Source organism: Lycorma delicatula, chromosome 2, assembly GCF_047948215.1.
Source record: "Lycorma delicatula isolate Av1 chromosome 2, ASM4794821v1, whole genome shotgun sequence".
NCBI lineage: Eukaryota > Metazoa > Arthropoda > Insecta > Hemiptera > Fulgoridae > Lycorma > Lycorma delicatula.
Window position 1 is genome coordinate 32,194,219 of NC_134456.1, and position 12,174 is coordinate 32,206,392.

Consider the following 12,174-nt stretch of genomic DNA (forward strand, 5'->3'; position numbering starts at 1 on the left):
TAATTATAATAAGGTTGTAGTAAGCATAAAAGATGAAGAAAGGCAAACCCTGATTCAGAAATGACATTGATGTACTCTGTTCCCATTGCTTTTCAACTTTCACATAGAGGAAACAATACTCTGTAACTGAAAGACAAATTAGAGTGGTGTTCCTGTTGGAGGAGAAGAAACAAAAATGTTAAGATTTGATGATAACATTCTTTTGGCAGAAACCAAAAAAATGAATTAGAAAAAATTCTGAATGGCATGGATTTATTGCTATGAGATAAATTCAGTTTGAAAATAAATGAGAATAAAATAAAGATAATGAAGTGCATAAGAAAGAAGGGTGATGGGGAATTAAATACTGAGGTAGGAGAACATAATATTTTGTAACTTAACAGAATGTTGAAAATTAGCTTTCAACTATCTCCTCTTTTAAGTTTGATAAATATGAAATTAATGTGTTAACAGGGGCAGGAAAGAAGAAATGTTTGAGTAGATTCTTGTAAAGAAGAAAAACTAGTTTGGTGAACCAAAGATTAAGGCATCCAGGCTTAGTTGCATTTGTTAGTAGAGGATAACATTTGTATAAAACTAGAATTTATTAGACGACAGTTGAGGACATAGGATGTGGTAATTATGTCAAGGTTGGAAGACTAATACAAAATCGAAAGAAATGGAGAATAACATCAAACAACTCAAGTGAGTAATGAACTCAGTAAAAGTGAAAATAATAACATTTTTATTACATTATTTTCTTTTTTTTAATACACTTATTTTTCTTCATAAAATCAATCACATTTATTTTTCTACAATGTTAAATGAAAATTTTTCTAATACTTTTTATACCATATCAAAAGGAATACTATTGTAGGTATTACTAAGCAAATAAAATCCTATGGTTTTTATTATATTCAGCAATAGTTTCATGTAGTATTGAGAATTTTCAAGTTTGCTTTCCTCCAGAATTATGTGCTTTTTCCTTCTAGTTTTAATTTTTTCATAGGAAAATCATTTGTTTGTTACTGTATGCAGAACTAATGCTGAAATTCATAAATTTATTCCTGGATTTGTCATTATTAGAATTACATAATCACAAAATGAGAAGAATTTAAGGGGCTTAAAATTTAGTCAGTACTATTTACAAGACTACTGTACACACTTAAATCAGGTTACAGTAAAGTTCATTCACTAAAATTAAAAAATTGATTTTGATTAATTATTGAAACAAGATTCTGATTACAGCAAAGAAAATATATGAAACAGCAATGAATGATTTTATAATACTGAGTCTGATAATGAAGTATTTATATAGTAATTGGCTACATCAAATCAAAAATATTCACATTATAATGATTTTTTAATTCTAAAATAAAATCTATATACTTTATTTATATTTCCCCAATACTCTTTCTCACACCTACACAGATATCATTATTATACAACACATGCAATACTGCTTATAAAATATATTATTATATTTCCTTATTTTTAATTTATGCTGCAAATAAATAGTGAAAAACAAACACTCTTGTCATGTACCTAATATAACTTATATTTACCAGTACGATTTTTTTATTCATTATAATAAAAATACTGCTTTATTTGTTTTATACAAAATCTTGGCCATTACGGCTGTTTAATCTGTAGTCACTATAAGCAATTTATTGTAAAATTTTTCAAAAGACCCCACAGACTGTACCATAAAAACTAATATTTCATTATAACCAATATCATTGTAAATTATATCCCCCTTCAATAAAGGCTAAAATCAGAAAAATAAAGTTTTCAAAAAACGTTTCTACATTTTTGGTCCACAGTCTGTAATTTTAAAAGAATGCAGACATTTCTTGATAATTCTATACGTGAAGTATATAAACTTTCAAAAAATGTTTCAAAAATATTTAAATCTTCAATAGAATAAAAATCATATATTTCAATTTAAAGAAGTGGGGGTTGACTTTTTGAAAAAAAAATTTGGATTATTTTTATATATGCATTGATGGTAACAAATTTTCTTCAATAAATTTTCTCTAAAATGCCTCTGAAGAAAATCAAGATTGGTATTTTCATGATACCCAACAAATTTTGAAAAAAATGAATATGATCAATGCCCAATATGTAGAAATATTTCAGCCAAATTTGAAGAAAATTGATTGAGTCAATCCTGATATATAAGGTCAAAAACAGTGTGACACACATACATATGTTTTATTGGTCTAGAAAACTGTATGTTTTCAATTAAACATCTGTAGTTTAATTACAGATGTTTAATAAATAAACATAATAATATGTTTATGGTCAATAAAACATATGTAATATGTTTTATGGTCTAGACCATAATATGTTTTATAGTCATCTAGACCAATAAAACATATTTCTACTAGTTAGACTCTTAAAATGTAATGATTTGCAAAAACCCAATACTCCATTTTTGACATGATCACCAAACTGTTCCCTTTAATAGAGATATTCTCTATCTGTATTCGTCAGGAAAGAAAAACAGAAAAAAAACAATGAATTTCCTTCACAGTTTTAATATATATTTTTTATGGACTCACAACCAAAAAGAAAAACAATTCAATTTTTAAAAAAACTTGTATGTCAAGGCTAATAATATTTTGATATTTACTTAATTTTCCAAGATACATCACTCAGTAATATTGTTTATTAAACTAAATGTTATATAAAAAAAAAAATCAAACCCTTTTTTAAATCATAACAAAATTTGTAATAATAGGTTTATGTTATTTCACATATAATACAAAAAAATAATCATCAAAATTTATCAAGCAGGATGACACATGCACTAAATAAAGAAGCTATTATATATTTTAAATATGTTAAATGAAAATGGGTACAGATTCATAAAAAATATTACGATTAATAAAAAACAATAAATATTGTAATTAAGTTAACATAGGAATCTTAAGCACAAGTAATATTCCAGACAAGGGTGATGGGGATGCGATGCAAGTTGGTGTCGGATATCTTGCGTATATTGATACAGTGCTGTGCCGCCATAGCAACTCATCTCAACGCTGCTATGGAAACCTGAGCCCAGGCCAATCACAAATGGGTGTTCCTGGCTCCCTTTACACTCTCTACCCCTTATCACCCTTCCTAAAATTATCTGCCTCCCCAACCATACAACTAAATCAAATAATAAGATAATGAATTCTGCATACTTTTAAATATATTTTAACAATTATCACATTATTCATATTATTTCAAGCTGTTACTGTACTAATAATAATACAATAATAGCTGTCACATAAAAACAATGACCAGAAAAAGTTTTTCTTGACCACTTTTCATAATATTAGATAAACTCCATTCTAAGTAAATTGGTTCCAGAATATCCTGTTAATACTAGACCTCAGAGAAATACACTGTACAGAGAAAGAAAAAGTTCTGTTGACAATTAATTTATGATACAAACTATAAAAATGTTGCTGCTAATAAAAAATATATGGTTATGGTACTATAAAACTTCTTAATTATTTCTACAAAATATTTTAGTTATTTTTGGGCAAAAATATTAAAATTATTACTGATTAAGTTCATGTTCAGTTTTTTTTTAAATTTCAAATTAACAATGTTTATCATGAAAAGAGTAGAGATAGTATTTAGATTTTATATAGAACTGACAGAAATTTGTTTGTTTATATGAATTACTTCTTTTTGTTTCACTGTTTTTTTTTTTTTGTCTTCAGTCATTTGACTGGTTTGATGCAGCTCTCCAAGATTCCCTATCTAGTGCTAGTCGTTTCATTTCAGTATACCCTCTACATCCTATATCCCTAACAATTTGTTTTACATATTCCAAACGTGGCGTGCCTACACAATTTTTTCCTTCTACCTGTCCTTCCAATATTAAAGCGACTATTCCAGGATGCCTTAGTATGTGGCCTATAAGTCTGTCTCTTCTTTTAACTATATTTTTCCAAATGCTTCTTTCTTCATCTATTTGTCGCAATACCTCTTCATTTGTCACTTTATCCACCCATCTGATTTTTAACATTCTCCTATAGCACCACATTTCAAAAGCTTCTAATCTTTTCTTCTCAGATACTCCGATCGTCCAAGTTTCACTTCCATATAAAGCGACACTCCAAACATACACTTTCAAAAATCTTTTCCTGACATTTAAATTAATTTTTGATGTAAACAAATTATATTTCTTACTGAAGGCTCGTTTCGCTTGTGCTATTCGGCATTTTATATCGCTCCTGCTTCGTCCATCTTTAGTAATTCTACTTCCCAAATAACAAAATTCTTCTACCTCCATAATCTTTTCTCCTCCTATTTTCACATTCAGTGGTCCATCTTTGTTATTTCTATTATATTACATTACTTTTGTTTTGTTCTTGTTTATTTTCATGCGATAGTTCTTGCGTAGGACTTCATCTATGCCATTCATTGTTTCTTCTAAATCCTTTTTATTCTCGGCTAGAATTACTATATCATCAGCAAATCGTAGCATCTCTATCTTTTCACCTTGTACTGTTACTCCGAATCTAAATTGTTCTTTAACATCATTAACTGCTAGATCCATGTAAAGATTAAAAAGTAACGGAGATAGGGAACATCCTTGTCGGACTCCCTTTCTTATTACGGCTTCTTTCTTATGTTCTTCAATTATTACTGTTGCTGTTTGGTTCCTGTACATGTTAGCAATTGTTCTTCTATCTCTGTATTTGAACCCTAACTTTTTTAAAATGCTGAACATTTTATTCCAGTCTACATTATCGAATGCCTTTTCTAGGACTATAAACGCCAAGTATGTTGGTTTGTTTTTCTTTAATTTTCCTTCTACTATTAATCTGAGGCCTAAAATTGCTTCCATTGTCCCTATACTTTTGATCTTTTGATCCCTTGTCCCTGAAACCAAATTGATCTTCTCCTAACACTTCTTGCACTCTCATCTCAATTCTTCTGTATAGAATTCTAGTTAAGATTTTTGATGCATGACTAGTTAAACTAATTGTTCTGTATTCTTCACATTTATCTGCCCCTGCTTTCTTTGGTATCATGACTATAACACTTTTTTTGAAGTCTGACGGAAATTCCCCTTTTTCATAAATATTACATACCAGTTTGTATAATCTATCAATCGCTTCCTCACCTGCACTGCGTAGTAATTCTACAGGTATTCCGTCTATTCCAGGAGCCTTTCTGCCATTTAAATCTTTTAATGCTCTCTTAAATTCAGATCTCAGTATTGTTTCTCCCATTTCATCCTCCTCAACTTCCTCTTCTTCAACTATAACACCATTTTCTAATTAATTTCCTCCGTATAACTCTTCAATATATTCCACCCATCTATCGACTTTACCTTTCGTATTATATATCAGTGTACCATCTTTGTTTAACACAATATTAGATTTTAATTTATGTATCCCAAAATTTTCCTTAACTTTCCTGTATGCTCCGTCTATTTTACCAATGTTCATTTCTCTTTCCACTTCTGAACACTTTTCTTTAATCCACTCTTCTTTCGCCAGTTTGACTTCCTGTTTATAGCATTTCTTAATTGCCGATAGTTCCTTTTACTTTCTTCATCTCTAGCCTTCTTATATTTTCTACGTTCATCCATCAGCTGCAATATATCGTCTGAAACCCAAGGTTTTCTACTAGCTCTCTTTATTCTGCCTAAGTTTGCTTCTGCTGATTTAAGAATTTCCTTTTTAACATTCTCCCATTCTTCTTCTACATTTTCTACCTTATCTTTTTTACTCAGACCTCTTGCGATGTCCTCCTCAAAAATCTTCTTTAACTCCTCTTCCTCAAGCTTCTCTAAATTCCACCGATTCATCTGACACGTTTTCTTCAGGTTTTTAAACCCCAATCTACATTTCATTATCACCAAATTATGGTCGCTATCAATGTCTGCTCCAGGGTAAGTTTTGCAGTCAACGAGTTGATTTCTAAATCTTTGCTTAACCATGATATAATCTATCTGATAACTTGCAGTATCACCTGGCTTTTTCCAAGTGTATATTCTTTCATGATTTCATTCTGAATACCATTATATTATGAATGATTCAATCTAGTATTAACATTTATTTTAAAAATTTTTTATATAAATAAACACTTTTAATTCTTTAGTTTCATAATTCTGCCTAAAAAATATTTTCATCAGACATTTTCAAAAATTCCACTTGATCCTTTCAAACTATTTTCGGGAACGTGCTTAGACCTCACTGAAGTTTACTGTTAATAAAAATCCACTGCATCAAAAAAAAAAATCATACTCATGTCATTCATAATTACATAGTTAAAACAGAACAATACAGTTCAATTTTTCACAATTTCCTGTATCCAGACTTCTATTGCCTTTCTGGTTAAACATAAAAAGGCCAAAGCCTTTATTTTTGGATTTATTACTGAATTTTCACTGACATCATATGTATAAGTAATTGTCAAAAGGATTACAATTCATACATCATAAGCAAAAGACTTACACTGTAATAAACCAAATTAATTTCCGAGTACACTCTTGTCAGATACAAAATTAGTTCTACATAAACTGAACAGCTAATCTCTTTTACCATTTAATTAGAGCAAGGAACTGAATGGTTGGGTGATTAAACTTAGCTTGAAGTATTTTGCTGACAAATGAAGCTTTGTATCAACTTAAATAAAGTAAGCTTTAGTTTTTTGTTGACATTATATCTTAGTTTACTGATGTAATGAGAATAAAAGAATTAATTTGCCAACTTAATCTTGAGAACACTTTTGTGACAAGTTAGAAATAACCGATGAAGTGTTTTTTAAGATTTTTAAATTATAAAATGTATTTGTGGCTGATTACTAATTAATGAGGTTTACAAGTTTTATCAACTGTAAAGTAATAATCATTTTAGTCAACACAGATGCATCATTTTTTCCAGTTCTCAATAACACCACACAATTAATGTTGTTATCTCTTGGCTGAAATCATAAATGAAATGAACTTTAGAATATATAAATTTCCAAACCAATTATCTTCTTACATAACAAGACTGCAGGTTTGGTAACAAAATCAAGTGCATGAATAATTAATGCATAATTATCAAATAATTATTATTATCAATTAATGCATAAATAACACAGGTCAACAATGAAAACATTATTTGAAAACTAATAACTGATTCTTATAAATGTTTGTATACTGTTCAGGAAAAATAGTCAAAAAATTCCATCACACTCCATTTTTTCATTAAATCAATTTTTTAATATTCTCAAAATTGATAATCAATATATTTTATTTATAAAAAGTTGAATAAAAAATTAGGCCTGTGTTAATTTTTTTGATACTTTGTTTGGTTATATGGAATGAATACAAGTAGTGTTCATAATTTTGGTTTGATACAATATGATGATGTAATATGATTAATTAGAGTGACTTCATGAGTCATTTTTGTCAAGTCAAGCTATTAGCTAAGATGATGATTCACTCATTCTTACTCCCCTTCAATGTACTGAAATAAAATTAAATCAGTTGCAATTAGAACATTGTGTTGAAGGGTTTTGCTAGTGTTAAATAATTTTCTAAACCTTCTATAGAGTTTTAGTTTTCTTTAATTGTTTGAAGTCATTTTATTTGTCCTGTCCTTGTGTTTTTATATTTCGAAATGGCTTCAAGGGGTTATAACAGTTCATCTAATAACGTCTGTTACACTTGCGGGGAGTTTGTGGTGAAGAAACAGCAAAGAAATATTACAGACTTTATTAAAAAACTATACTATGCCTATTTTGGGGTAAAACTGGTGACCAAGATAAAATGTGGACCCCCTCATATAGTTTGTTCTGCTTGTATGGAAGAGCTACACAAATGGACAAAAGTTAAGAAAAAGTCTTTGGTTTGGAGTACCAATGATATGAAAAGAACCACAAAGTCACAGTGATGATTGCTATTTTTGTCCTTGTAATATAGAAGGCTTCAATGTAAAAAAATAAGAAAGAAATTGTGTATCCAAATTGTTATTCAGCAATATGCCCTGTACCTCAAGGCCCTGGTGTACCTGTACCTTCAGTTCCAGAAACACTAGAAGATGTACTAAACAGAGTTGCAGGATGATGATGATGTTGATTTTATTTCTTGTAGTTCTGAACCAGAATGTTTTTCACAGCATGAACCGTATGACTTGGTTAAAGATTTAAATCTTCTTAAGTTTTAGCAGAACTTTTTGAATCTAGAGTAAAAGAAAAAAGCTTACTGGCTCCTGGCAGTTTTTCTCATGGTAGAGAAACAGAGAAAATGTTTTTACTTTGTACTTTTCTGAAGATATAGTTTATTGTAACAATGTTCCTGGTTTAATGGAGCAGTTGAATATAAAATATGATGTGAATGAATAAAGGCTGTTTATTGACTCATTCAGAAAAAGCCTCAAAGCTGTTATTCTTCATAATGGCAACAAATATGCTTCAGTGCCAGTAGGACACTGTGCATCTGAAAGGATTCTATGAGAATTTAGAATTAGTTCTTGTCAAACTGAAATACTGTGATCATGAATGGATAATATGTGGTGACCTAAAAGTAATTTCTGTGCTTCTTGGGCAGAAGGGAGGATACACCAAATATCTCTGCTTCTTGTGTGAATGGGGGGATAACTGAGACAAGAAAGAACACTGAACCAGAAAAGGGAACCACATGCAAAAAGAATGGTATTAATGGAAAGGCTGACAGTGGTTTACTGAAATCGCTTTAATTGCTACACTGCCAAATAAAATTCCCACTGCATCAACAACGCAGTAAACTACCAAGATCCCTTTAAAGAGATCTACCAAAAAATCAACGCCTGGTACAGTATATCCAGCTTCCCAGGCTTCCAAATCCCCACCACCATCTTGAGGTCTCTTCAAGGATAATGTAGGGTACGAAGTGCCAGAACAAGCAAAGCACTTCATAAAAGTTATAAACACAAGAAAGAAAAACTGGAAAATATTCTACAAATAATCTGCATAGCGTTATTTACAACAGAAAATCAGAATCACCTATAAGTAATTTTTGTACATCTGTAATTCCATATCTATATATACCTACAGTTAATTACCTTCATTTATGAACATTATCCAGTGGAATATTCAAGGTCTTCGTTCCCAGATTGAATACATTAGGATATTGATATGTGAACAAGAAACTTTAGTAATATGCTTCCAGGAAACGCACCTTCAACCTACAACAATATGTAGTAACTCTCAGAGGCCATTTCTATGAGAGGTATAACTGTCTTGTAGACAGCAGAGAAAGTGGTGGAGTTGCTATCTTCATGCAGGACGGGATATCAGCTACAAGGATATCACTAGCTACCCACATCCCTGCAGTCACCATAGAGAATCTCTGTCCTATTCAAATTGCACTCTTGCAATCTATACCTCTTGCCAATTCTGAGTTTGATGCACTAGATACACAAAATTCTGTTTGTAAATTAACTGTTACTTTATTTTCAGTCTGGCTATTCTGTAAATTATTATTCCTACAGTTATTATTATCTGATATTTTATCTAAATCTTGTAAAAAGAAGTATTGTAATCGCAAAAAATTTTGGTTTTCAAATTTCAACGAAAATATCAATTTTCACTAGTTTCGATGTGACATCTGTGCATACGTATGTACATACATATGTATCTCGCATAACTCAATAAAGATTGGCCGTAGGATGTTGAAATATTGGATTTAGGAATGTTGTAACATCTAGTTATAAAAGTTATAAATTTTTAGGCTTTTTTGGAAATTTTTGGTTTATTCGATTGCAATCTAAAGGGGAGGTGCACAACTAGATGTTACAACAGTCCTAAATCCAAAATTTCAACATTCTACGGCTAGTCATTTTTGAGTTATACAAGACATATATATATATACATACATGTATGTACAGATGTCATGCCGAAACTAGTCAAAATGGATATTTCTATTGAAATCTGAAAACCAAAAATTTTTGCAATTACAATACTTTCTTTACTTGGTACAAGGAAGTAAAAAAGATACTAACAGGTATATTGTTGTATATTATTCAAACTTAACTGAAATCATAAAAATAACTCAAATCATTTATTCCACTTTTAAACATCAGTAAAAAGAGAAGAAATTGAATGCTGTTTTATAGAGAAAAAACAAGGTAATAAAAATAGCTTATGTCATATTATCTGAAATAATTATACACATTCCATTTTATAAAACTATTCTTAAACCAATATAAAACACTTTAATCTCAACATTTTTTTAATCAAGATAATAAGCAATAACTAGATAATTAAAAAAAAACAATAATTTTTCTGTAAATCAATTTCGCAACAGCTCAAGAAAATAATTATGCAAAAATTAAATCTATTAATAAAAGTACATTCTAAAAAAGAATGCTTGGGAAAAGAAAAATTTATCTTTTCATTCATATTTAAAGTAATATATGGTGCATTAAAACAAGCGTCATCCTGTAGGAAACGACTGTTCTTCTAAATATACCAGGCAACCCAAATATAAATTTCAAAGATTTTTTTTCTGGGCGCACAACTAAGTATCGTCATCAGCACGCGTACACTATATTTATATAGTAAACAAGTATAAATAAATATTAAAAATTAACTTAAAAAATAAAATCTAGAATATTAAAAAACAGCATAAATGGAAAAATCCTATGTCATGCTACAAGCGAAACAAAACCACAATGAAATATTACATTAATAATTTAAATTAAAACAATAAAATTACCATCTGCCATATGCCAAATGGCATGAATATGAGAAACATACTATAGTAAATATCAAATATTTGAATATAAATAGACGGCCCTAAGAAATTGTAAAACATTACTAATATTGTCTCATTGTTTTCTACGATATTTTGAAAATTAGCCCCTAGTTTAAACTTCCAACACAATACCGTATAATAGGCAACAACTCGATTACTGAAAGGAGGCTGGAAAGAAGCCTTTTTTGCCACACTAACAGTGCGTACATTGCCTAAAATTCCAATATCACGTGGTAAGGCACTCGTGGAATCTGAACAGATAGGGACGTGTCGAAGGATGGGTTAATTATATTTAAGGCCTTATTAATAGCATACTGCACCGTAACGAAAACACTAACAATGCTGGGAAGGCCACACATGTGAATGTTCTATTACCAACTATAAAACCACAACCAATAGAATTAATGTTTTTAAAGCCATCCAGGTAAACTACAGCATCAATATGATTGTCACTAGTGGAATATGTGTAGCTAATACAATTTCCTTCAGGAAAACAGCCACACCTTCACACCCTCTGCCCACAGTTTGATGTCGCATCTTTCGCAGACGTAACTGCAAAAGGATGCATCATCCAGTCTCCTGCAGACACAGTATTAAAGGATTTTTTCCTTCAATAGAACTTCAACATCCTCCCAGCGAGAACAGACTGTAAACATTCCACCAAATAATATTTGTAGCCGTAGAAAATACTTTTCCCATTACATATATAAAAATTGTACATGCAAATTAATTATCAAATACTATCCGGTTTTTCCTGATCTTCAAGAAGTGCTTAGTTTCTTCAGGTTCTTCATCCATCACTAAATCCTTGTAGAAATCTCAAGATGGTGGAGAAGACATCAAAGCCTGGGAAGATGAAGGTACCACACCAAGTGATAATGTTTTAATAGATCCCTTAACAGGGATCTTGGTTGTTTGCTATGTAATTGGTGCAGCAGGAACTTTATGTGATGGTGTAAAGACTAAAGTGGATTTAGATAAACCACCATGGTTTTTCTAGCACAACACCCCCTGTTAGTTTATCTTCTTGCCAGTACTCAATGCTGTAATAGCAGCAGTGAAGGACTTTACTTGGTCTGATAAAAGCATTTACAATTTTAGTTAGTTTTTGAATGACAGCTATTCATTCTCTTTTTGTATATTGTTAGAGAGAGCCTGGACAAAACTACCACCAGGCTTTACAGGATTCCTCATATTGAGGGATTTTCTGTATTCCTGATGAGCCACAGGATAGGACACTTTCTGCTCGGTACAGACTTCTAATATAGCCTTTTCTTCTTATAAAGGGGGCATTTTCATGACCTTGCCAAATGTGGATCTTCACAATTAACACATTTTTCCTATTTCAACACATGTGTTACCATCATGTCCCGTATAGCCGCAACAAACACAAACTTGTTCCTTTGTGCAACCATCTTTCTCGTAACCAAAACCTTGACACTGAAAGCAGCATCTTT